Here is a 22839-nt window from a genome sequence, read left to right on the forward strand (position 1 = left end):
TTGAGAAATACTTGTTGGGTTTTTGCTTTTTTATTTATTGGCCATGTGATTGGGTCAGCATATCTGGAGCTTGGGAAATTGTGCAGATTTAATATCAGGCTGCAATTCATTATACCTGAGCATTTAAGTCTATATATGTTGGGACAGTGTTTCATTGCTTTTTGAGGTCAGGAAGTGACTATCCTGCATCCTGACTTGCACAGAGCTTGCAAAGAAAGATCAGTTAAACCTGTATTCCTCAGATTTTATTCATAGTTTACTTGATTTTCAAAGATTTTATCTCAATTAAAACGTACTCAGAAGATGAATTTTGAAACATTGAAAGGGGCTGCTCATAAAATCTAAATTGGGAAAGCCCAAAAGCAAACTTGGTAAGAGTAAACTATTTTATTTGAAAATATTTCATATGAATGGAAAGGGATTTTTTCCTGTGTTTATAAACTGATCTTCTCTTTATTATTCCACATGTCAGTGCTCTACAAACTTTTTTGAATGTCAGTGATGACATTAGAAAAGGGAGTAAACAGAGAAAAACACAGTAAAAATAAGCTCTTCATAGATGACTCAAGGCTAAATAGGATAAAGCCTTCCTTGTAATATTTGTTAGAGGCTAAAATTATGTGGCTCTGTAAAAACTGTAACTACTGCTGTCTCTCACAAAAATTATCTGTTAAACACATGCTTCTTTTGGTCAGCAGCTTGGTGGCAATGATTTATGCCAATTGGCCTAGAAAACATGAAAATTAGTTTATGGATTAGTCCTGATTCTCTGTTAAAAGTGTCTGTTTGAAAAGTAGGGTTGTGAGGGAAGGAGAGGTCTTAGGGATTTTCAAGTGGAATGGAAACCCAATATAACAGAGCACTGGACTATTTAATACCTATATTTAGAACCTCCTGATCCCTGATGGCTGTTATATGGACAGGTATTAAATGCTGGCCTTGATGGAGAATTCTGCAGAATTTAATAAGCTCTGGACAAAGCCTCAAATCACTGGTTCGGAAATAAGGAACTTCAAAGAACTTCTGGGGTCTGTTTCCTCTTTTTGATTACTTTGCTTCTTACTTTGCTACTTCTGCAGGAAGTTTGTTCCAGAGCCTCTTGATGCCAATGGAAATGACTTGGTTTGAAAAGACCACCAAATTCAGCAAACTAGACATTTTCAGATCATTTATGTTCCCTCTCTACCCATAAATGCCTTTCTGGCCAGCATGTGTCGTGTATGCCAATATTGTTCTTTATCCAGTGAGTTCTCCCTCCTCACCAGCATGTTTGCCTGGATGCAGTTTCAGGGGCCAGCTGTGCCCTGCTCTGTCTCTGCTTTGCTAAGCTAAAGAAAGCAAGGTCCCTGTTCCACTGAACACCCTCATGTCCTTCCCACTGATGCATTCATGTTCAGATCAGAGAACTAAAAGCACATGATATTCCAGGTGAGGACCAGTACCTTTCACCATCGCATTCCTATTTCCCCTTCTCAATGCGTTCATTAGTGTTTCACCTGTCTCTCCAAAGCAAGTCACACTAGCAGCTGCTAGTCTTACTGAGAATGAATACATATGTCAGGTCTGTCTTTTCCTCTATTGTTTCGCACAAGTAAGAACAGAACTGAACTGAACAGAACAGAACAGGATAGGACAGGACAGGATAGGACAGGACAGAACAAAATAGGAGAGGACAGAGCAGAGCAGAACAGGACAGGACAGGACAGGACAGGACAGAGCAGAGCAGAGCAGAATGGAACAGAACAGAACAGAATGGATTCTGACTTGCAGAAATTCTTATTTTCATTCCCTCAACTTCACACTTAAATCTTATATCTTTTATATTACTCAACCTTCAGGGTCCTCTAGTTCTTTCTAGGTGCTATGTTGAACCTCTTTTGAAATGATTAGGTCTCCAGGCTTAATTTTGCTTCTTTGTCTAACTTTATCTGAACTTGGTACTGATACTTGAGAACATCACTTAAAATTGGTCTCAAGATGGATCTTTGGGAATCGCCTATAACCTCCCACCATCCAACCATCCCAGACAATGTGATCAGCTCCTGTTTAGCAGGTTTCTTACTGGGTTACAATATGGCGCAAGCTCCCATCTTCTTCACTTTAACCAAAGGCTTCCCCTTAAGCACTAAATGCTTTTTTTAGCTCTGCTTAGAGAATGCAAAAAAGATCAGGGAAAGACTTAATGTTAGAATCACTTCAGGTAAACTCACATCACATTTTGTTTGTTTTCTTTATCTTGATGTCTGTAATCACTCCCATTCTCTCTTGTCTTTCCTAAAGCTTTGTGGAATACTGAAGACAGTTGCAGACATCTGTAGTTGCTCCAGGTCACCACAGTTGGATATATCTATTTCTATCCTGGCTAAGGGACTGAGCCAGTTTTTCTGCTGTTCGGTGTGATTTTTTTCCCCCTCTGTACACTGATTTCAGCATCTCAAGTCCTCTGTGTTTTCTTTCTACCTCAGATGTGGTAACTTCCATTCCCAGCCACTCACGAGCCATCCATCCTTTACCCCATATTCTATACACTTTTCCTTACTGAAAACACATGCAATGCATTCATTTAATTTTGGGAATTATACTCAGTTTCTTTTAATCTCAATGCCGTCCCTACTGCATAGCAAACTCGTGTCTTCTTTTCTAGTTCCCTTTGTATTCTTCTGGTTAAAGAACTTCTGTTGTTTATTTTAATATCCTTTGCAAGTTCTAACTCAGCTTGACTTTTGGCAATTCTCACTTCACCCCCATGCTTTCTGACCTCTAAAATTCAGCTTCCTTTGCAGATTCATCTTTTTTCCGTTCTTATCCCTAACAGACCATATACAGTGAGCCAGTTAGCTCTGGACCCTTCCTGTTTTTCCTCTCTTATTCACAATGTGAACCCCACATCAGTTTTCCAGTTCTGGTGCACAGAATTTTCAAACGCTCTGTGAGTACAGGTCAGCAAAAGCTTGGTTGGAGCAGATTGTCCTAGTCAGAGCATTTAATAATCAGAGAACACTCTTTGAAATAAAATCAAGCAAGCAGGCAGACGTCATAGCTACAGACTTTGAGATTTTTTTTCCCTCTCCTTCTTTGGGTCAGTGGCTGAAGTTTTATTCTGATTCTCAATCTCCCCTTCCAGAAGATCAGCTCTAAGTGCCAAAAAAAGGGCTTAAAATGTATTTACTTTAGTGGTTTTCTGCTAAATGTATCTACTGGGAATTACATCCCAGGATAACCAGGTCTTGCCATCAGCAGTAGTTTTGCCCTTCTATGTGTATCTGGCAGTTAAAGTCTCACATGTTGAAAAAATTCCTTGTGGTATTACATTGTATAACAACATTTCAGATCTTTATTGAAACCCTGAAATGTTAACAATTTTATTAGAATTAAAAGATATAGCACTAATATGAGCTTGACATTACTGCCATGATGATAGATAATGTGGTATACCTTAAACAACAGACCAATTTACTACGACGAAATGAACTGGGGTGTTATGAAATGAATAAAATAAAGCTATCTCTGCCTCAGGAGCTCACCAACAAATGCTAACAATACCAGAACTGAAGAGCTTTCATATGATATGGCTGTTTACATTCACAGTAACTTGAATCCCTGTGTTTAGAGAATAAGCAAAATTACTCTAAAAATGTCATGTGCACATATTTAGCAAGACCAAGATATATACTTATTGACTTCAGAGGTGCTATTGCACTTACATGAAAAGCTATCCCACTACCTGAAAGCAGGAACAACTTCCTTGTTTGAAAGAAACTTCCATCGTATTGCCTGAGGGTTTAATCTCAGTAAGGAAGTAAAGAAATGAAAGTTACTCATTACTTGGATTCCCCAAAAACATTTTTCCAAACCATTATTTAACCAAAAATTAAAGGCTTTAATTCAGTGACTTTTTCCAAAAGGTGTCTGCTTTGGTTGCCTTCATTTTTGATTAGAAGCTTGCAAGGTTTCTGCAATCTTTCCAAAGAAAACTGAAATGTGGGCTTTCTTCGTAATTTTTCCATTTTCGCACCTCAATTTTTGCATAATTTTGCTTTTGTGGTGAAGGTTTGTAAATGCATGAGTAATTTTTAGGAAAACAATCTTTTTTTCCGTGTTCTTTTTTTTTTTTTTTTTTTTTTTACAAATATGCCCCTGGGATAATAATGTGCCCTTGTCCAAATTCTGTATTGAAACCAGGTAGCTCACACAGTGCTGAACAAAATGTAGAGGAACATGCAGCTCCTGTCCAACAGAAACGCCGAACTGCAAATGAAACTGAGCAGCTGAAACTCCCATTGAGATACATGCGGGCTGATGTTGCACAATCATGATTTAATCCTATGTTACTGTTTGGTTTATGCTTGCAAAATCTGAACAAATATCCAGAGATCATATTTATTCAATATTTCTGCCACAGAATGTCATGGGTGCCAAAAGAACATATTCAGGAAAAGATTAGACGAATTAAAGGTGTATAAATTCACTGATGGCTACTAAACATGGGAGTCTGGATGCAATATCTGGAAGGACAAACCAAGGAAAGGATCATTCTGTTCTGTTCTTTCTTTGTTTTTAATCTCTTTTCCCTAACCAATAACTATCTGCTACTAATAGAGCATTATTATAATTTTACAACAAATTATCTATGTTTAATTTAAAATTAGAAATAACTGCATTCTGTTGCATCTTCAAATCTTATATTTTCTCATGCTTCAAGACTAGGTTTTTTAATCAAACATAATTTCATCAGGAAAAATATCATTCTCAATAGCACACTAGGTAGCGTCATAATCCCATCTGAATACAAAATATCTGTTACTATATCTTCATTAGAAATAAATGACTTTCATCATTGAGTGAAATATTTATGAAGCACGAAACAGTTTTTTGTTTATTTGTGTTTTAAATGTACTTCTATTCATGTGAGTTTTCTCCCCTGACTAGTTAGAAAAGTATTGATCCCTGGGCTACATTTTACTGTGCTGCAACTCTGTCAACTAAACAGTAAAGATATAATCCAAGCCCACTGGAACTGCAAAATATCAATACAAAGACAATGGTAGATACCAATTCACTTTGTAGTTTGACTATTCAAACTGGATTAGAAAAGAAAACAAAGAGGAAAATTTCATTTTCAGCCAACCCACATGATCTTATATCACACCAGTTTCATTCTTCCTACCCAAATATATAAATGTTTGCAGCACTTCACTCAGATTATTAAAACTGCTTTCAGAATATATAATGAGTAAGTTGGTTTCTGGTTTACCAGATGAAAACAGAGCAGAAAGAAACCCCTTCTTTTTTAACGGACTAACATTCAGCCAGACAAAACTGGATTGCTGGCCACAAAATGCCATTATAATCAAATCTGATTTAAACAGAGATTTTTTATTTGCTATATACCACTAGTAATTTTATGCCCACTACCAGTTAAAAACTAACAACAAATATGTCTTGAAATGTGTTTTTTGTACTGGCTCATGGAATATCAGTTTGTAATGCCCTTGACTTTATTTGTTGTCCTGCTTTGTTTGATGACAATCTATAGATATTTTATTTCATTAGACCCTAAGTTTGTTCGGGAATTTTGGAATTAGAACTTTGTTTCTCAGTCTTGGCAGACCATATAGCATTTTTCACTGAAAGAGCATAGCAAAGATATCTGAACCTTGAGACTGAAGGTCTGATTTCTATAATACCTTGCAGATTGCTTTTCACAAATGTTTTCCCAATATACTTCAATTCTTATAGCCCCTTAAAAACCGAAGTGCTTGAGGATTTATTTAGATGCTGAAATGTGTTGATGAATTTAACTTAAGAACATGCTTAAAGTTAAGTACATAAGTAAATAGTTTGCTGAATTAGCCCAAAAGATTGCAAAGTGTGATCGTCCCCCACCCCCATAAATTCAAATGAATGCTCAAGGAAATATTTTGCATTAATTTCCCATATGGTATTTGAACAAGCAGGCAGGGAGGCATCACTGGCTACTGTAGCCACAAGTAAACACTGCAAAGAAGGTTTCATCCTCTGGACCCGTCCTTCACAGGAGCAGACCTTTGGGCAGTGGGGAGTCCAGCAGGTTTTGGCACCAGACAGGAGCAGCAGTCCCAAGGGAGCTGCCTAATTGCTAATTACCTGGCAGGTACCAAGGTTGATCCAAAGAAGACACATGAAAAGATTTCTATTTATATGAAAAAACAAATTTTAAGAAGACACATTTAAAATAGTGAGCATAAATTCGCATTTTTTAGATAATCTGTTTCTCTGGGAGCTAATTGAATAGCTAATTATCAGATTTCCTAGTGCTGCTATGATACTATGGAATATTGCACAGATGTAAAAACTGTGCCCTTTCTGAAAAAAACTTGTTGGTGAACAAACTCAGTTCAGACAGCAACCTGATGGCCATGAACTCACTGATGTCATCCGTATTCAGATGAGCTTTCTGATGGCTCCAGAGAGAGTTTTGCCTTAGTAAAAGAATAATTCAGAACTTCAGCATCAAGCCTTGGCTGCTCCCAAAAAAGTGAGTCTTTATGAATGACTTTGTCTGTCTGTACCACACCATTGGTGTGTTTCATAGCCCCTTCGTGGAAAGAAAGCAGGAGGAAGAATTTCTTTTCATAGTGCAAAAGATTTTTCTAATCGTTTTGTGGTCTGTCATGCTCAAAGCATGACAGGTCAGTGCTCTTGTATTCCTGCTCCGACGAATGGTCAATGGGCATTCTCTGCTTTCCTTTATTAACTTGGAGACCTTGGTGGGCTGCTGGAAAAAAGAACATTGGGAAAGGGGTACCGGGGAGGGGAGTGTGAGCGCGTGAGAGAACCACATGTTAACCTTGCCTGTGTATGAACAGCAAGCTTTCTGGCTTGACATTTATTGAAAAAATAGATCTTACACTGTATCCACCCAACACCTGTTGAGAAACACTGACCCCATTACAGAGGTTGGATTTACACTGGCTCTGTATAACACCCTATAAAGGAGGCCACTGGTGCAAAAGATTAAAGAATGCTGTTAAGTAAGTTGTTTTATTTCTTTTGAGACTGAAAGAAAGCTGAAAAGTGAGAGAAAGCTTTCCTCGGTTATTTACTCTTCATTACTGGGGATCTTGAAGGGCCTTGTATAAACTGCTCTAGTCGGGTCATGACAACACTTTATAAGGTGCAAATGTTGAGGTGGAGCCAGTGCTGTACTGCCGGGGAAGCAAATGGAAAGGTCCCTCCCGACTAAATGGAAAGTTAGTGCTAATAAAAGCTCATGACTTTGGCACAGCTTCCCAGGCACAAGGGGCCCATGAACACGGGTTTGCACCAGGACCACTGAGCCCCAAGCAAGTGCCTCAGCCCCGCACATGGCCGATGGCAATATGCACTACCCTTGGTGAAGCTTCTCCACATGAACTTCGTAAAGTCCTTCTTGGAGCTAAAAATCATATGTTTAAAGGCTGGAGGGAAAAATATCCCTTCTTTTTTACTAGCTGCTGTATAATGAATAGCCCATTTCAAGAAATGTGTGAGTTCCTATTAGGGCTGAGTGAATGCTGCAAAATATTTTCAGTCAATGTGTGTCCCAGTTCTTAAACAAATGGCTTTCTGTGTATTTGCTCCCTTCTGTTCTCTGCCTTCCTCAGTCATTTGTGGGGTCTGGTTCTACCTGAGTAGAGGCTGATGGAGGCAGCTTGCCTGCATGCACCAGCGGTGGGACCAGAGCCTACATCTCAACCCTTTTTGTTCAGTGAACTATTGCTCGTGATGGGAACACTCAGCTTTTTTGGGCCAAGCAGACTGGAAAGCGAAGCAAGGCTTGCAAGGGGTCATCAAGTAGTTATGTCCAAGTAGAGCAATGGAGGATTGGCCTTGACCCAACCATAGACTTTTGGGGCATGATATATTGCCTTGACACATCCTGAAATATCTGAGGCACCTACAAGGGCCTGCCAGATTTGATATGGGACCTCTGGGAGACCCATATCCTTTGGGATTAACTGTTTGGGCTGGAAAGACCCCTGAGTAGATCCCAAACAACATTAAACAACTACATGTGGGTTGATAATTTGAGCTCTTTAATCACCCTCTGCCTGGAGACTGTCTGGAAGCACGGAGACTCAGAAAACCCCAGCCAAAAAAGATAAACCAAAAAAAGATGTGTCCACTGCTCAAAAGAGGAAAATGCAAAGGAGACACAGAAGGAGGAGGTGTTTGCTTTCATCAGCAAAGATGAAGACTCCTTCGAGAAACGAGAACCCTGATAGGAAACTGTTTTGCTCAGTCATCATTCAGCAGAAGCTTGCAGCTCTTCTGTATTGCCTCAGGATAAGCCCTTTGCTTTGGAGAAGATACAATGCAAAATCTAATTTCCTTCTTCTGTTTTCCCATGTGACTGAAAAAAAATTGAACCACAGCTTCAAAAAGCTCTGGAGAAATGGGCAAAAGCAGCTCAGAAGCCTCTGGAGCTTCTCTGCTGGCTTTGGGATGTCTCCTGTATGATCTGGGACATGTTGCATCAAAAAATCCACTTTAGGCAATGAGTTCCTGTCCCTCCTCCTGTGACTCCCATCACTAACAACTCTCTCTGGCTATGGGGAGGGATGATGGACTCTGGGCAGCAGACATCAGGGTGTGAGAAAGTTTCCCTTTATTCAGTGTGCCTTGAGGCAGGCTTCTTTCTCATCCCACCCTTCCACAGCTTTGTTTGGACACAAACAGTTTTTGTGAAGGAATAATTTCTTCATAGCCAGGAAATACACCCTCAAAGAGACCTTCTTTAAAAAAAAAAATAAAAATTGGGTTTTTTTAAGTCTCTCTGGGTTGGGAATAGTCCCTTATTTCCCATGTAGAGATGCAAGGCTGGCATGTGCTCTGCGTTTGCAATAGGCAGAGCAGCTGTGTGGTGCTTGGAGAGTTGAGCTCCTTATGTGTTAGGAGAACTAAGCCCTGCAGGTTCAATTAATAGACTCTGGAAATGAACCAATGCCTGACGATCCCCAGGCTTGTTTTAAGTGAAGGAAGGTGGCTGTCGGAGAAGAATTAGGCCTGCCAGGGTCTTAATGCAGCTGGGACACACAGTGAGAGCCTGAAAAGCCAAGAGTCTGGAACCTGTGCTCCAGTGGCTGCTGAGCCAAGAAGTCCCATTGCTGAGACAATAAACAAACAGGAACAGTCTGTGCAGATGAATGCCTCGTCTTTCGGTTTTCATGGACTGTAAAATCCATATGCTTCCCAAGTCACAAGCCCCAGTATTTAGCTCTGAGGTCTTTAATGAGAAGGATGAACAGAAAGTAGTTTCATAAAGTGGGAAAAGGTTGGGATTTATATTAAAAAAAAAAAAAAAAATTCCAACAGTCCTTTTCAAACACTTGAGGGCCCATTAAGTTAAAAAATCTTTCCATTACTAATTTCGGTTAATTACCATCTCAAACAAATAAAGACCTTGGTTACTCAGATCAAAGACTGGTGCTTCAAACTAAGGCAAATTCTCTTGAAGTCAGAAATTTGGAAAAGCGCCTGAACACACAGTGTGGAGTTGGTGGTACAGAAGGCCCAGGAAGGTGTGCATCATGATTGCTGATGGGGAAGACAGACCCGTCCCCACGCCTCCCTTCACCTGGAATGTGGGCACACTCCCCTGTTGTTTCCACCATCCAGATCCAGAAGAAATCACAAGGCTATTTGCTGTCTGCTGGTCATCTGGGTGTTACTGTTCCCATCCTTCTCGTTAAGCCTCTGCATTTTGGCTCTGGCAAAGCCCAAAGTCAGAATAAAACGTACTTGGTTGCTGATGACTGATGACTAATTTGGGGTGAAAAGTCCTGCGTAAGGAGTTTTCCACCCAAGAACCTAAATTCTCTGCTCCGGCACTACTTATTTTAGAAGAAGTGCATTCCAAAACCAGATTTCAGGATGAATCAACTGAGCAAGAGAAGCTGGCATACTGGCTGAATATTTAATTGTTGTATCTGTGCAAGCAGTAAAAGACTAGGAGGGGGGAGGCAAGGAGGGAGGAACAGAAATGCCCTGGAATGACTGGGAAATGCACAAGTTTTTATTTATCAACTCTGTTTACTTTAAAATACATCCAACTGGAACACTAGGTGCAGATGTAAAAATTAAAATAGAAAACATCCTGGGCCAACCTCTTAGAGGATGCAAATTGGCATGGGAGTTTCCATGGCTTCCAGCAAAGCCTGCTGCATTTACACCAGCTGTACTCAGTTGTTCTCAGTTAAGTCAAATAAAGTCAACTCCATGGCTGGAGCTGATTTTGCAAGGAGAGAGAAGAAGGGAGAAAGAGATGAGGTCTCTGAGGTACCTGTGAGCTAAACCTTTTGGGGCACAATGGGTCTGAACGAGACCAGAGATGAAGGGAAAGCCAACACAGGTCAAGGAGCGCAGGTGTGCTCCAGATACGAGCAGTGCTACGGCTCGCTGCCATTCCTGGGTGGTCCAAAGGTGTAGTCCCACCAAGGGCTCATTGCAGTAAACCAAGCCCTTGCTTCCTGGACTTGCCATGGACTTAAGGGAAGCAAGTTCAAGTGGGGTCAGCAAAAAGAATACGACCATTGAGTGGTAACAATGCATACAAATTACCAACAGACCATGAAATTCAGCCTCAGTCTGTTGAAAATGTTGAAAGTGTGGAAAAAAAGAGTAAAGTTAAATTTCATCTGCACAAAAGGTGGTGTTGAGGCCTTTCTTAAAGTCTGTGTGATACTTGTGGCATGCTATTTATACAGCATTAATAGGAATAATCTCATGTTTCCTTACTGCATGGATTAATCCCTTCCTGAAGTGTCAGAATGGCTGGACCAGTCTGTGATGGAGTTCTAAAGAGCACCAAAAATGCCAACAAATCCATGGCAGCCCTGGCAAATTTGAATGACTACAAATGGCCAGATCTGCAACTGGAAATACATTTTCCCTCTCCTCAAACAAGAATGAGTCTCTGAGGAGATTGGAGTTGCCAAAAAAACCTTTTCTGCAGGAGCCTGGACTGTAAATCATGGAGGCTCCATGGGAGATACCCATCTGGGAATTTGCATCAATCGATAAATAATTTGCTCCTCTCCTAGCAAGGACTTCACGGTTGCTGTGGGGTGCTGGAGAGCTTTTTCACAGTCAACATATCGCCTTTTCTAGGATAGACACAACTACATGGGTGATAGTGGCTGTGAAGAACTGAGACAGACACTCAAATCGTCCTTTCCGAAATGAAGCCCCTCTAGTTTTTAGGAAGGGAAAGCAAAGCAGAACCATTTAAATCTGAACAAAAGATGTGAGAAATAGAATATCTACTTATTACAAAAAATCTCAAACGAAATTATGGTCAAGGCACATTTGATCAGCTTTTCCTGCTCAACTCACCTTTATTAGCTGAAGATAAAAGCCTGCTGACTGCGCTTGCAATAATACTGTCACAGAAAAATACCCCAGTGAACTCTCTCTGAGATAACATCTTCAATAATCTTTCCCGTGTTAAATAAACAGCCTGAAAGGAAAACAAGAATGGATCCAAATATTCATTTCTCCCTGGCAGTTGTGTTTTTGGGAGTGGAATGGTTCTGGATGGAGGATCCTACATATGGCTTAGTTAATGGATCGTGATATGAGTGAAAACCTTCCTAAAGAGGAATTTAAAAATGAGGGCTCAAAGAAGAGCCTTTTTTGCAATAATTTATGGGCTGAATGCTTGCTTCAGGAATGCAAATAATCCCTAGCAGACATGACTGCCATTGACATCTACGGGATCAGGCACTGCAACAAAGGGAGCTAGGTTTGGGCTGCTGAGAGAGATTAGAGAAATGTGGCAGCATGTGGTAGTGCCTTTAAGGAAACTATTAGCTGAGGAAGCAAGTCACATTTCTCTAATTTTATTAGTATTGGCCAAAACAGGGAGTTCTCACCTAGATTTTAATTGGCCAAAATTTCTCTTGAAGTCGGTTGGAATTTGCTTGAGTAAGGGGCTCTGTAACAGCTGAAAAAGGTCTTCAGGACTAAAACCCACTATCCTTTCTTGTACCAGATGCTCTGATTAAGTGTCAAGAAGTCCCCACAAGGCAGTTTATAGGCAAAGTATATGGGCTTGGAGCTGTTTAGCCACTGTGGCTGATGATAGTGAACAGTATTTTCCCTCGCATCTGAACACTATTAGAGAGAGAAAAGAAGACAGAACCATATTTGAAAATGTGAAGCACAAGCAAAAATTTAGATGGAGACATCTCTGGGTCTGCTAACACCATTAAGAGCACATATTTTGCTGTTTCATCTCCATTTCTACTGTTTTCCATAAAACAACATGTTAGCCTATTCTGGCCCTCAGGGGTGAAGGTAGAGAAATTACCTCCCTGAAGATTAACCACTTGAAGAGCAAGGACAGTAATACTTGCTTTGGGTTTTTTAAATGGTCTTTCAGATTTTTGATCTCTGTGATGAAAAAATTGCTTCTCCAAACAACACCTTCAAAGAAGAAACGTCAGAGTGTATAGGTGAACTATGCTATGCCCATCATGCTTTGGGTACCAAAGTAGCTAATGTGCAGATGGATTACAGATTGTTGCTTCTCAGGCACAATTGTAGAAAAGGACAGCACATGAGGTCCATGATATATTCAGTCCCTTCAAGGATTCCCTCTGAGCTGGATCTGAGTCAAGATTATAGATGTTTGTGATGGAGCCAAACTCTCAACCATTTCTCTAAGCAAGATGCTGAAGACTGTTATATGTTTGTAAATGAAGGCCCTAAGATCAAAGCATGAAGATAAACAGCAATTCAAAAATGAAGAAAACTAATCATAAAATGTCTACTAAAGAGAAATCTTGGCAAAACCCAGAGAAAAGATTGAATGAAAATTGTCAAGTTTTTCTTCTTTTCTCGCTGGAAGCAATCGTAATTTGGTGTCTCTTGGAAGCTACTCACATCTGAGATTGGAAGCCATGGAAAATGGTCAGCAATGCATCTAAACGAATGAAGTTTGGAAGGAAAATGTTATGGATTCATTTGCGATGGAATCCCATTGTTATGGATTCCGACTTGTGACAGAATTTTTGAAAGACCTTTAAACTAATGATGGCTGCAGTTTCAATTCCATTAAGCTATTACTTGACCTAAACACCTGTCTGATCGCTTGTATTTCAGCATGCTTTATCCACTCAATTTTTTTCTTAATTTCCCCATAGAATTTTGTTATAAAAACATCAGTGCGTGTGTTTTGATTTAAACTGCTAAAATGCTGGTTAACATTGGTTATTTTAAATAGTTAAGTCTTGTTTAAATACTTGGAACTTTTCTTTTCTATGGAAAATTGTAGGAAATTAAGAAAATGTTCTTGGATTCTATATGCTTATATATACTAACGTTTGGGTGGTGGTCATGTGTGAGTGTGTAGGCACATACACATACATGCATGCATGTATGCATGTACGTGTGTGTGTGAATGAAGAAGACAAACATACTGGAAGTTTCCTAGCAGTAGAAGTAATAGGCCATTATTCTTAAGACTTTTACTGGGATCTATTTTGGGGGCTAAGGAGTGAAAATTGGCAGCTCTTTGCATTTTGTGACAGATGGCTGAAGACTGGCTAATTAGAAATAAAGTCCGATTCCAAGTCAAACAATCTGAGGCCACTAAGTCTTCATAGGATGTTTGTCTGAACCATTTCAGTGAGCGCTAACATTTTCAGAAAGAACAATATTGTTAACCCGTGTTCACAAGTGCAATATAGTATTTGCTATAAAGCAAAACTGGTATAAAATTCGCTTTATGTGAGTGATCAGTCTTCACGCTCCTTCCAGGCAGGAAATAGAGCCCAAACCATATGATATGTTTGTTATTTATGTAAGTGATAACACTGATTTAAGTGCAGAAGCTGGCTTTTTGGCAAAGGGTTTGATGGTTTATTCAGTTTCCCAGCTGGGGTGATTAAAGTCAAAGGACTTCCCAAAGGTCACAAAATTCAGTGATGCACCAGCCTCCATGGAAGCCCCCCATCCTCCACCCCTTCTCTGCCCTCTAACAAGCACCACACTGGTAAGGCTGAGGACAGAATTTTGGCCCCGTTTCCTCAACCTTATTAATTTCAAAGTGCTTTTCTACTAAACACACACCATAGGCTTCACAAATCCACATTCTGGCCAGAGAGACCTGTTAGACAGTGAAATAATTATCCCCAAAGACATGATGGAAGCGTCATAACTCAAATCACACAGAATTGGGTCTGACAAAGCATGGGTGAACACGCTAGTGTGAACAGAGTTACTTTGGCAGAAGGAATCACAGTGGAGGACTTAACATGCAATATGCTCTTGTGCACCATTACTCACCCTGCGGTCTGCAAACCACTGGTGGTCCTTGAGGCATCAGAACATGGCCCTAGAGATGATAGAAATTTCTTTGTTGTGTTTATTTTTAATAAATAGGCACATTCTGAAACAAAAATAAATGAAAGAGGATAAAATGTAAGCCCAAAGCACTTAAAACTTAGGCTCTTTTATTTGTTTATAAAGGAAAGCCCTCACAGCAGCACCACACAGGATGGCCCTTGGATTTTACATCCATGGATTTGAGGATGCTGAAAAGCATTGAGGCAGCAGATGCAGATGAAGACTGAAGACTCATTCTGCAGAGGGGCCCTGGGAGTGATAGCAAGCTTTCCAAATGATTGGGTCATATCATTTCCCATTTCTGTATCACATCATGGTGTTGATTATAATACTATGTCCACTTTGGGAGTTGAGAGTTCTGCTTTCTTCCTGCCACGTCTGCTTTTATTTGGCTTGTCACTCTACATGATTTCTTGTGCCTCTATTTGCTTGTAGTAAAATCAGGATTGTTTCAGAGAGGGTCACATACTTTTACTGTTTTGGGGGCTGTCTAAACCATGCAAAGCATCTGCAAATGCCTGAGATGCTGTTGGAAGGTCTCTCAATCATGCAGTCTGATTCTCTAGTCCGTCACAATTAATATTATGAATTATAATGACTGAAAGGTTTGTGATGAAACTCTGGATTTGGTGTTCAATGGATGGGTACTATGCAAAGTGGAATTATTGTGAAAAACATGTTTGACAATTTGCATTTTCCACAAACAGACAAAACAATAATTTCATTAATTGTGATGTTACCTGGTTTCATAGTCGTAACACAGAAGAGATTATCCTAAAGTATTTTAAGGATGAGACAAAGCTTTGGGAGAAAGCAAGGAGGGCAATTCTCTGTCTCTGAAATCAGCTATTTTTATTCATTCCTTGTTGAGACTGAACCCACACAGAAACATCCATTTTTCCCACTGTGAACAGTTAGCCAGAATAATGCTTAAAGAATGGGAGCATCCCCCATCCTCTCACATCAGAACTGTTGGATTCTTTAGGCTTTGTACATCAGCGTGTTGTTAAAATGATATTAAAGTGTCTGTGACTTCATGGCCACCATGGAGCCATGCTGAGGTGGCCTCGGAGGCCATCTGCATTCCCGAGATATGTGGTCTGTACCATGCAGGCTTAAAAATGCTCTTTGTGGTACAAAAGTTAGCCTTAAGCCTGTTTTATTTATTCTGACCATTAAAACCACCATCTTCTTCTGAACATGGCCATTTTTCGTAGATTGTGGAGATCATTATTTGCACAGCTAACTGCTCTCTCTTTCACTTTTAACTGTTTTTCTTATATACATATGAAGTACTTTGGATCCAGCAGAGTTCATAGAGTACAAAGACTTGTGCTGGAAAAAATATTTGCATTTCGCTAGTATTCAAGAGAAAGGTCAATAAAATAAAGCAAGATGAGAAATCACGGGGTGAAATGCTGGCCCCACTGTAGTCAATGGAGGTTTGCCATTGACTTCAGCGGTGGCCAGAATTTCACCCGCGTTGCCTCAGATATGGTGAATGGCTCCTTTTTGTCCACATATTTCAAGCATTAGGAGGCAAATGGAGTAGAAATAAATCAATATCCCATCAGAAATGCAGATTTCACCTTATCCTCTATGTTCTGAATCCATAAAACATAAATTATGGGCAAACTTTGATCTCTGTGTTTGACTTAGATTTTTGTTATTGCTTCAGATTTCAGGAAGGGTGACTGTTACAGAGGTTGTCTGGATGGGCTCTATAGGTGGAACAACCTGAAAGACTTGAAATGCACAGCATTCTTAAAAGATGAAAGCATCCATCGTATAGATTCAGGACCGGACAGGCTGTCTGCTCCACACAGTAACAAAGACTGAAACCATATTGGCGTGGTGCCTGATACAACACTAAATGCTTCCCTGTGGCTTTCTACTCCCAGGGAGAAAGAGCAAAGGAATCAGCGGGGAGACCAGTGGAAGTCATGGTTTGACAACATCAAAGAGCAGCTTGGACCCCATCCTTATAGAGAGAAAAAGGTTGCCAGGATCCCATGAGTTGGCTGACTAAAAAGTGAAGTGCTGCCAATGCTCCGATTCAGGATGACTTGGGGTGACCCAGTGAGTGATGGCCATTGCTGGTGGAAGAAGTTAACAGAAGAAAAGCAGGGAGATAAAGAAAAATAACTAAGCAAATACAGGAATTGGGAATGTATAGGAGCACAGGGGGAGTCGCCTCTTGAATCAGAAACGTCTGTGTGAGTAGTAAGGTCAACAGTGACTTCTGAGAAGGCATTTGCAGCCTTCGTTGCTGCTTCCGTCCTCTGACAGAGACACATTGGTGTGTGGTGCTATTTGTCTTGTCCACACTGGTCAGGATAATAGACAGCATACATCATTTAAAACCCAAGATGGCCAGATGTGCATTTGTACTGGGATTTCGCATACTGCATGTGGGTCAGCTCCTGCTAGTTATTACAAATGACCTTGTGCTCCTTTATGGAGACCAAGTCCCCAGTGAGGGCTGAGTGAGTTGATTTGCTCATTTATGTGAGGGAAAGCAACTGCAGCATGTGGCATTATTGGAATGGCACGCTGCTACGGACAAGGGACAGGCAGTTGCCTCTGGGCAAGAAAAGGCTTAGTGACTGTTTATTGGGTAAAGGACTGCCCACAATGTATAGAAAAGGTTTTGTGGCTCTCCAGAGGTTGAAACATTGTGACCATAGGCAGTGCCAGGAGCCCTTAGCACCCACCGGCTTGCCACCAGGATTAGCTTTCGTCAAGAAGAAGTGCAGACAGGCATTGGATCTTACAGGGCATTACAGATATAAAGACTCCTTGCTTTGACTGGATTCCTGTTTCTGCACAAAGAACTCAATAGGAAATAAAGGGGCACAAAATAGTGTCATATTTAAAGAGATGAGGAAGTAATAGTTCAGCACCCTTGAGCCTTAGAGTGCTTATTGCTAAACTCTGATACCCTGCTGCTGCATATCTGATTAACGACCGCCTTCAAAAACTGAAATCAATGAATCTCCTCCTGGATTGAGGTGCTGCCAACAGAGTATCCACCTCTGTTCCCTGTCTTCTCCAACGCAGGTCCAGAAGGAGCTGCTCTGTGACTCTGAGGAGCATCTGCAGGGAAATCGGGAATCCCCATAGCTGCTGAGAGCTGAGTTTCCAAACACTGGTCCGAGTTCATCAGTCTTCCTCGCTGAAAGACTCAAAGTTGGAGTTTATCGTCTCAGCTGGTTCAAATTGCAGAACACAAGAAGGGAGAATGGTTTTCCAGCTTTTAAGCCAGGATAATTTGTTTCCCCCTTTTTTTTTTTTTTTTTAATAAATTGCAAGAAAAGTTTTAAATCCATCAAGTCACTCTTCAGAATTATAGAGCTGCAATAATTTCTAATCTGTTTGGACTCAGTTTCCGATTAATTGTTTTGCCAAGCACCCTAATAAAAATGGATTAATTTAAAGCTATGCAGAGAAAATATATATAGAATTTTACAGCAGCCATTTTTTAGCTGGAGTATGCTTTTTTTGTATGCATGTTTGAATCATTATAATAGCAATAACAAGAACTGGTGATTACATTGCCTGTAAAAAGTCATTAAACAGGAATGGAAACGTATTAAACCTCACAATTAATGGTAGATGAGTACATACACACACGTACACATATGTACTTGAAAAAGTATTAATATAGAGGATAATTATGGGATATGGACAGGAAAGGAGACTGTTCTGAGATTTAAATGAGTTGTCTTCTAGGTTTGTGGGATTCTATGAGTCTTGGGGAGCCTCATACATTCTTTAAAAATGAAATTCATCCTGTACGACCGCCAAACACATCTCTGCAGCAGATTCCTGGGCAAGGAACAATGTGGGATGACAGAAGGACACCCCATTCAAGTGCAGTGGGCATCCTACCCTGCAAAGCTTGCTGGATGGAAACACCCACATCTGGAGCGGATCCCGAGAGCTGCATAGACAGGTTAAAATGAGGAGGGACAGTGCAATTTCTGTAGCCACCGTAAAAGCAACCTGCCCTAATTTCTCAAATGAATTTTGTATAAAACTATGAATGTCAGCGCTTGACATTTATTGTCCGCAGTCCCGATCACTGTCTCAAATCAGGGACAGCAAATAAACACGCGGCTTGAAAGAATCAGTTGTGTGCAAAGACCTGAATATTTCTCCCTGGAAGTATTTATGAACCCCAGTGTGATAGCTGCTGCCTGGGCAGGCAAAAATCATCATTATCCTTTGGATAATCTGGGAGCAAACACAGCATGGTGAAGATTTTTTTAGCCTAAGGGAAATGAAACATTGCCAACCCACGGGAAACCATGGAAAGAGATGGGATCCCATCACCCGGGAGCAAAGCAGGGAGACCTCTGGGTTGCACACCACATAGGTGGTCTGGGCCAGTCTTAATGAACATATGAGAAACTAAAAGAAAAGGCCGGGGAAGAAAATCATCCCTCCCTCCCTCAGTCATCACAGTACAAAAGGATTATTCTTAAACATATGTTTTAAAAGCGTTGTCAGTCCTTGAGGCCAAATTCTTAAAAGAGCAGCAGCAGATGCTCAGAAGTTGATCAGAGGGGTTCATTTGCATGCTCAATTCAAAGAAAATTTAAAACAAAAATATCAAACTTCAAGAAAAATAAGCTCAAACAAGTGAGATTTTCTTGCCAAATTCATTCAAAGGATTTTTTCCCTCCTATCAGCTGCTCTTGCATCCAACGTCAATGTTCTTTTCCCCTTTTTGAAAAAGCTTTGGACTGACATTTGTTTATAATATCTTATTAGAATTTACTAAAATATTTTCAGCATAAGACCCATGGCGTCAACTCATCTTTCCTCACTAAACCAATATGCACACATTAAGGCACAACGTGTTGGGCTTCCTGTTTACATCCGCAGATGGCGAACTAATGCGTGCTCATTCCTCCAAAGTATTAATCTCGCCTTTTCCCACATAATCCGTAAATGAAGCCCAGATGGAAAGAATTAGCTTGAAATCCCTCTCTTGTCCTGCCCCTCTCCCTGCAAAATGTTGGGAGAGGGGTTTTGGTAGCGCTGATTACACTGCAGAATTTTTTTCTGATTCCTTCAGTTCTTAAGTATATCACTATCTCCTAACAGCAATATAGGATTATACTGCTGGTATAATATAGCACATGATATATTAAGGTTCCTATGCTACTTTTCTGCTTACAAGACAAGGGATATTAAAAAGAAAGCATTGAAAATTTGTAAAGCACTTAGCTAGAAACTAACAGACACTAATCTGAGCTCAGTGAATTCAGTGCAGAGACTTCTAAACAACAGACATGGGATTAAATTTTTCCAAGTCTTACAAAGCTAGGGTTGGTATAGGTTCTAAGCTCTCACATTGTTTATACACTTCAAGAACTTTGGATGGCTATTTCCTACAGTATCTTTGCCAGGTGGCGGACTATCAAAGCGGTATGACCAGTTGCGTTTTAATCACACTGGCATTTCGAGCTGTTTCACAGTGTAGATCTATCCAGTAGTTTACAGGTCCAAAAGCACAACTACATGATGGATGCCTTCCCCGCATAAACTAGAAGTGGAGGAATTACAATGTGAGCTCATGCCTTAAGAAAATGGACCGGGAAGGGTCACGTCCAGCACCGTCTTCTCCATAAAAGATTTCTTGTGCCTGTTAGGACACACCTGTCTTATTAACAATATTCACCACTTTCCAGGCTCCAGAGGCATGCCTGAATCTCTTGGTACTCTTTCCCCACCTACTCCACTTGGTTATCTTCAGCTCCAGAGATGTTGTATTGATTGACCCTTTAAGGGTGGGGAATATCCCATAGCATTCATTTTCTGTAACCACAGTTATGTCATGGCCAATTCCTGAAGAGCTGAAGCTCAAGTGAGTCTGTGCTAACATAAAGGCTTTCCAAACCGACAGTGAAATTTACCTGGTTAGTGAATACCTTGGGAAAAATTCATCAAAGGGAATTAAAGAACTGGTCCAGTTACACATTCATCTCATTCTAGTAAAAGCAAAACCACAGATAAATTATTTTAATCCTCAATTATTAAATTGCTTAAAGGAGTTTACTGTACTGGAGAACTCTGAAACATTTTAGACACAATGCCAGCAATTTGTCTAAAGCCCTGCATGCTGCCGCACGCACTGAACTACTCATGAACTCAGGGTGGCTTCAGCATTCCTAATACCCAGGTCATGCAGCAGCATCAGCTCAGACCACAGAGGAGTTTGAATCCCAAGTGGAAGAAATTGCTTTGTAGAGAGTGCAGGACCAGGCACAGCTCTGAAACCATGTGCCAGGGGTTGAGCTGGCACAAATATAAGCCAAGAAGCCACCTCATTTTGGTTTTATACCACAACACTCACCTCGAGGCAGAGCACCTTCCTGCAGAAGTTGGTAAATTCAATGGAGAAAGACTTCTTCAATAGGTAATGAATAGGAAAAGCTGAAAGATCAGAATTAATTGCCATGAAACAACATTTTAAAAAGCTTTTGTACATGGGTGATTTTGGAGTTCTTTGGGGGATTTTTTATTTTATGTGTATTGTAATAGTCAGAAATGTTATTATGTTAATGTTATGTGAGTGTTTTATTTCAAAACATTTCTTTTAACTTGAGAAACCCTCCTCAGCAAGGAAACTGAGAAATCTTTGCGGGCAGAGAGGAAAACAGATCTGAACTGAAAACCAAACGAAAAATGAGAATCAAAATGAGCAAATTAAAATTACCAAAAAATATAGAAGCAAACCCAATTTAATAATGGTCAGTGACCTTTACATCAACCCTCAAAAAGGAAAAAAGCATCCAAACAATCAAAGTGTTTGCAAGAGATCTTGCAACAAAATTACTCATCTCTACTCCACTAAACATCAAGGTAGGATCCAGTGGAGCGCCCATTATTCCTCCTCCGAAAAAGCGCTGAAAATAAAAGGAATAAAAGAGTTACACAACTTTAGTTGAGTAGTTAACTGTTCAAGGAAACAGAATTTCCTCCAAGACTGATAAATACCATAGGCTATTTCAAACAACAGAGTAGTAAATCAAAGAAGAGTGCTGTTAAATTACACAATGAAATCAAAGTGATTTGCAGAACCCTAAATGTTTCTTCATTACCCTTAATCCTATACCATTAAAGTAATGAGGAACTCTGATAAGGTTTTCAGACAGTGACAAGGGAACCAGAAAATTATGGGCATTTTTATTTAAAGCATTTTCTCTCAGTGCTTTTGGTTGAAAAGATAATGAAATATTGTAAAATCTTTTATGAGGTTGTAATAAAACCACCCTGTAAATGAACCTAAAACTGTAAGCTTTGTCAAAAGTTGAGAACAAGACCAAGATATGATACTATCTTGGATTAAAAAAAAAAAAAAGATAATTTTTTTTATCCTAGTATGATTTTTGCGTTAAAACCTACCAGAATATTTAAACAAACCAAGCCATTATTGTTCAGTGGCACAGAAAACATATTAAAAATGTAGATAACTAAAACCTAGGGTTTTTTTAACAAGTATAGAGAAGACAAGTGAATAATAAGTTATTTGCTTCCTTAAATCACAGATGTCGTGTACTTTTGACACAATGTATAATACAAATGTACATTACACTAGATGTCTTTCATATATTGACATGTACAGAATGACTTGTAAAGACATAATATAGTTAATACATTTAGTGGATGTGCTAGGATACAGATCCTACCTATTTTCATATAATTTAATTGTGTGTACAGTCACAGTGGAAATAAATATATATTTATAAAGGCATAAGACGCCTTTATGCTACAGACTTGAAGACATCTGTACTGACTGGCTGAACACACACACATACAGAGAAGTGGAAAGAAATTCAGAATATCAGGCATGACTCTACTTTCCTTTTCTTATGAAGCTGGGCTTAATTCCATGGCAGAGGAGGACACTGCCTACTTTCTGGTTCACTTTGGGCTCTGCCAACTCACTGGAGATTTTCCCAATACAGATGATATTCTCCATCAAAACCAAATGGAGCTGCATATGTGATTAGATCTGAGCATCTCTGCATGCAGCAAGAGGGGACCGCTGACAAACCCTTATGACTATTCACTGGCAGCAAACTGCCGCCTGGGCAGATCTTAATCTGGGTAGTTTATAAAATGCCACGCTTCTCAATGCAGGGAACACTGCTTTAATTCTTCTGAACTGGATTAAAAGAAACATATGCTAATAGAGGGGTTGCTGTTAGTGCAGCTGCTGTATACAACCCCGCGTAGCAGTGACAGAAAAGCCATAACTCACTGCTACTAGTGAGCTTTCTGCTATTTATTTATTGAGTTCAGCCAACAGACTTCTAAGTGATTTAGATGTTCCTTAAGATAAAAACAGTATAGTAGTCAGGATTTTTTACAAATCTACCATTGCATCAGCAATGGAAAGGGAGCGGGCGAGAGGGCAGAGAGGGGGGAAATGACTTGGGTGTAAATGGGCATGGT

The 22839-nt window shown here is 40.0% G+C and overlaps 1 long non-coding RNA gene across 2 annotated transcripts in view; it reads right to left on the reverse strand.

Moving 5' to 3' along the window:
• The window catches only part of LOC115601217, a 46156-nt gene that overhangs the window by 13277 nt on the left and 10040 nt on the right, over positions 1 to 22839 (reverse strand). For both annotated transcript variants that reach the window (XR_003989265.1, XR_003989264.1), the window contains exons 3-4: positions 20735 to 21287; positions 14311 to 14359 (exon numbers count right to left, since the gene is read on the reverse strand). This is a non-coding gene — a long non-coding RNA (uncharacterized LOC115601217). The remainder of the gene's footprint in view (positions 1 to 14310; positions 14360 to 20734; positions 21288 to 22839) is intronic.

Source organism: Strigops habroptila, chromosome Z, assembly GCF_004027225.2.
Source record: "Strigops habroptila isolate Jane chromosome Z, bStrHab1.2.pri, whole genome shotgun sequence".
Lineage (NCBI taxonomy): Eukaryota > Metazoa > Chordata > Aves > Psittaciformes > Psittacidae > Strigops > Strigops habroptila.